General features: G+C 36.9%; 1 long non-coding RNA gene across 1 annotated transcript; it reads right to left on the bottom strand.

Annotated features, from left to right (window-relative positions):
- Positions 1–2,820: 2,820 nt before the first annotated feature.
- LOC149169022 (uncharacterized) lies at positions 2,821–3,709 on the bottom strand. Its single transcript, XR_016259357.1, has 3 exons — positions 3,428–3,709; positions 3,149–3,317; positions 2,821–2,985 (listed from the first exon to the last, which is right to left on the bottom strand). It is a non-coding gene; the product is annotated as an uncharacterized LOC149169022 (long non-coding RNA).
- Positions 3,710–4,984: the final 1,275 nt, after the last annotated feature.

The following is a 4,984-nucleotide window of genomic DNA, read 5'->3' as shown; positions in this document are numbered from 1 at the left end:
CAAACAAATGAAGCAGACGTCATACATTTGGACTACTCATTCACAACATGACTAAAATTTATCAAGAACAAATAATTCACTACATTTTTCATTGAAATGAATTGTTAGCTTTTGCAAAGATGAGGTGTTTACTTTTGCAAACTACAACTAAAGCAAAACTTGGTAACGTTGTAACTGCAGAGGGTAGCATAGCCTAAAACTTAAAAAGGCAGATGATTGTCCAAATAATACTTGAACTCTGTTATAGATAGTAGAGTTCTGCCCAATCTCTTCAAATTTCTATCCTTTCCCTACCCAAAATGAATCAAGTCATTTCTGAGAGCACTCTTTGTTATGACAGGGAATGCCAAATTTAAGCTAGAGTCCCATCCAGGGTAACTCTCTTTAGTTGAGACCATCTGAACAGCAAGCCTCAATTTTTTTTTAAATTACCAATCATATTGAAATACCGCAAGAGAAATCATGAAGATTATATAGCCAAAATGACCCCTTATTAAAATTGCCAATAGTGGAGCGTTTACCCGGAGTTCTTTGGTGAAAAAATAAAAACTATGAACAGGAAAAATCATATTAAAGATTTATCTGGCATAATCTTAGCAAATGTTTTTACTGACAAATTCAGTGCATGTGTCATTTTAATAGGGATTTTGTTCAGATCAGATACAACTTACAATGATGAGCTTTTTATCTACCCCAAATTTTCTCATAAATTTCTGAAACCAAGAATTGCAGAATCTGCCAGTTCTCTGCTGAGCTATTCTCATACTAAACATAATATTTCTCGGCTGCAATATCATCTATACAAAAAAAAAGAAAAAAAAAGTAATCCACCAAAACCTAACATCGCACTTGGTTACAAAATTTGCTTCTCTATAATAGAGCTTATCTGTAGCCATAGCCATATTTGTCCTCTGGTCACTAAAGAGTAGCCATATTATCCCTTGTTCATTCTGACCTATATGCTGACATGTGTAGACAAGCTTGATCTCCATGTTGCTGATGTACCACTAAATCTTAGGAAAGTGTGAGTGATCTCACCATCCGTTTGAAAGCCACAGAATAGACAGATCCCGATCTATCATTTGCGAAATTTTTTTCTTTGAGAAACCCAAACTGCTCAAACACTGTAATCTTTTCTTCTAAGGTTTCTTTCGCTAGATTAAACGTTCCATGTACCGCAACTACAAACTTCTTTGATCCCAGCTTGAAACCCAAATCCTCGGCAATTCTAAATGACTTCATTACCTTTTCCTCTGAAGCCATGAACATATGAGGATGGTTAGCTACTAACTCTGATAATACTCGACCCACAACACCCAATCTTTCCGAAAGAGAAATTGTAGATTTAAGCTTCTTCTCACTGGCTCCAAATTCCCTTGCATACGTAATAATTAGTTTAGAGATATCCTCTTCCTCCATGAAGGTCCCAAGGAAAGTCAGCTTAGACTTTAGGTTCATTTTGCATCTATAAAAAAGGAACCTAGGGTTGAGATAGACCACTCTTCGAAACTAAGCAGGGGTGGTCAAACGACAGCCCTCTAACAATTCCAACACTTCTTCCAAATTTTGAGTCGATTTTTCCCTAAGAAGACTGTTGTGATGTCTAAAGTATTTTGCAAAACAAAAATAAAGGATCTGTAAAATTAACTAGCAGACAGGCAATCGCATTGAAGAATTTCAATCCAACCGACAGTTCATCATTCATGGAGGAGAAACTATGTCAAAGGAAGAAATGGAAGCAATTTTGAATAACGCTTCATTTGTGTTTAGGCTTATGTTAGAGCTTGAAGGCAGAGTTGAGACGGTTTCAAAATTACTCCATCTCATCCAATGCCATACTTCTTGCTCCATGAAACAATAATGAAACAATAATCTGAACTAAACCACACACAATTAAAGTAATCCACAATCTAAATGTCATTGATACATTGAATAGATTTCATTTGCACATTTTATGATATTAAAAGAGAGAAATACATGAAACTAAATTTTAGACATTGAACAGTTTTCTTAATGCCTGATAAGGAAAACACATACATATGCATCTGTGTAATTTGGAGGTCCGATTGGTATAAAACTCTGGTTTTGGTAGCCTTTAACCACCAAACTAAAACCAAAGAAGATGCCGATAATTATGTTCATGAATACATAACTAAATAACAACCAGTATCTATGTTCTTGACTACATAATTAAATAACATCCAACAAACCAAAAGTTGCTGGGTGCAGACTCCACTTCAGTTTTTTCCCTATGAATCTTGGAGATAGCACCTATAACAATTGCCTGATACATTTCAATGCCTTTATTTGCAATTACAAAAACCATGAACGTCTGATTGTTCATGTATCCTCAATTCAAAACAATTTATTACAAGAGCTTAGTTGTTTGTAAAGTTAAAAACTTGTACTCAACTCAGATGCATTGTCCCCTCCATAATGGAATGCATCATGGATTCAAATGGCTTCATCCTTGGAGGGATTAGTTTTTTTCTAGAGAATATTATTCAAATAAATCATAAATGCATCCTGGAAAACCTTAAATCTTGAATAGCAGGTATAATTTCCTGGATTATGGTCTTTCTCATTTCCTTCCTCTGTTCCTTGGGGATTTTCTGAAGAGCCTCTATCACATTTATATTATTTTCTTCAACTGTCTCTTCTGCTATGTAAACTGAAGATGCCATGGATACTTATAATATGCTGTAAAGGGATTGAACAACACATGAATGCACCCAACTTTAAGAGAATCGAACAGGGATCTCCGAGTAGGGCTATCACCAGGAGGCTGAAGGTAGAATTCAGATTGCATGAAGAGCTTCACTTTGTTTTTGGGACCTAGGCAAACGTAGGAATTGCAGTTCAAAAAATTGCAACTCTTTGGTTTGCCTAACACTGTTCAATGAGGATGGAACGAATGGATTTTGTATTGTTGCATCTTGGAGAACCTGCAAAGCTTATTAGATGGGGTCTCTGGCTTATCCTGATCTGCCATTGCCATTGCCAAATATCTTCATCAGAAAGAGGATGAAAGAAAATACAAGCATCCAAGTATTTAAAGTGCAGTAGAGATTCAACAGTCCCATGTGCATGAAAGAGAACTCCTACATTGCCAGCTTGGTTAGCACAGTAAATGTGAAAGGAATCATACCATCGTGGGTTTTTGGGTTCGTCAAGGATCTGAGTTCAACCCACTAGAGCTTTCTCTAGACCGAGTTCAACCCACTAGAGCTTTCTCCAGATCGATGGTCGCGTACAGTCTGTTAGCTCCTTTTCCAAACCCCATAGTCTCTTGAATGCCCCTCAATGTCTTGAATGAACTGTAACCATAGACACAAACAATAATAAAAAAAAGACAAAAAAAGACAAAATGAATCACAGAGGATTCAATCGTTCTATATCTTAGAACTCAAATTACGCCATTTTTTACCTTTCTGAAGGACTTGGGAGCTCCTCCCGTCACTCAACCAGGATCACTCAGTGAATCTGCCTCGAAGATAGTTACATGGAGAGTTCCATGAATCAATAGCCGAGCCATTACTGATCACAGCCCATTTAGAGCGATTTCTAAGCCAATCTAAAGATAATCCTTGCAAAAATGGAGCCTTTGTTCCATACACAGGAAAAGGAGCCTCCATAGTTATTAGCAGGTGGCTTACAAAGTCTTCCTCTATCACCACCATTGCTGGTCTACTGAAGTCCTCCTTTACTTATTGTGTGGTTTCTTTACCGTTACAGCTGCTTGGCAGTTAATAAACTCATGGATCTGCCGGGAGTTAATAACCGCATGGATATGCCCCGTATCCCATGGATATGCATAATGGAGTTATCACCGCTGCCGATTTGGGTTCCTTATCTGCGGCGGATGCAATCCTAGCCAGTTATGATACCGCTGTCGATGTTGCGCCCCTTCCCGCGGGTAATCTCTCCAGCATGAGATAAACAGGGAGTTCAACCAGCGCTGATTAAAATTCCAACTATAAAATTCCAACTATAATGATCTGATCCAACGGCATAATCTCTTTTAATCGTCTAACACATCAGATCAATGGTTGAAAATAAGACACGGTGGCATATAAGGGAGTTCTTCCCAGAGGGAAACGCCTTACGGCGTAATTATTTTGGTTATGGCTTCTATGATTATGAAAATCAAAAAATTATTAGGAGCATAGATGTCATATTCAATGAGAAGGTATTGTATAAGGATCAAATGCAGGGAAAGGAACAGGAAAAAGAAGACAAAGTATACATAATTCTTGATGAGATCATAGAAAAAGTAAAGGTGCCTAAAAATCATAATGATCATTAGCCACAACAACCACCACAACAACAAGCACCTCAAACATTTGAAAGTGGTGTTATAAGATCTATCAGGGTAATTAGACCCCTTGAACGATGCTCCCCTTCATTATATTATGTATTTTTGAATGATTTTGGTGAACCGGAAATATATGAAGAATAAATGCAGGTAGAAACCAGGAAGAACGGGGGAGATGGACTCCTTGATGCAGATCAAGACTTGGGACTTAGTCGATTTTCCTGTTGGTAAAACAACATTGCATAATAAATGGGTTTACATGTTGGAGGGGGAATATGGAGGTAAACAAAGGTATAAGGCTAGACTTCTAGTGAAGGGATTTGCACAAAAGCAAGGCATAGACATTGATGAAATTTTTTCTCCTATTGTTAAAATGACTTCAATCAGAACTATTTTAACGGTATCTAAAATTTGATAGGTTTATGTCTGAACAAGGTTATACTAGATGTCACTCTAAAAATTGTGTTTATTTTAGAAGGAAAAATGATGGAAACTATACTATATTGTTATTGTATGTAGATGACATGCTTGTTGTCGGGTCTAACATGTAGGTAAAAAATGTGCTCAAAGGAAAATGGGAAAATTCATTTACAATGAAGGATTTGGGTGCTGCAAAGAAAATCCTTGGTATGATAATAACTAGAGACAAGAAAAATCACATATTAACAT

This window comes from Pinus tabuliformis, chromosome 4_2 (genome assembly GCF_031772625.1).
Source record: "Pinus tabuliformis cultivar Carrire ecotype Pingquan chromosome 4_2, CPIR1, whole genome shotgun sequence".
NCBI lineage: Eukaryota > Viridiplantae > Streptophyta > Pinopsida > Pinales > Pinaceae > Pinus > Pinus tabuliformis.
The sequence above is the reverse complement of the archived record's forward strand: the minus strand, read 5'-3'. Positions and strand labels throughout refer to the sequence as shown.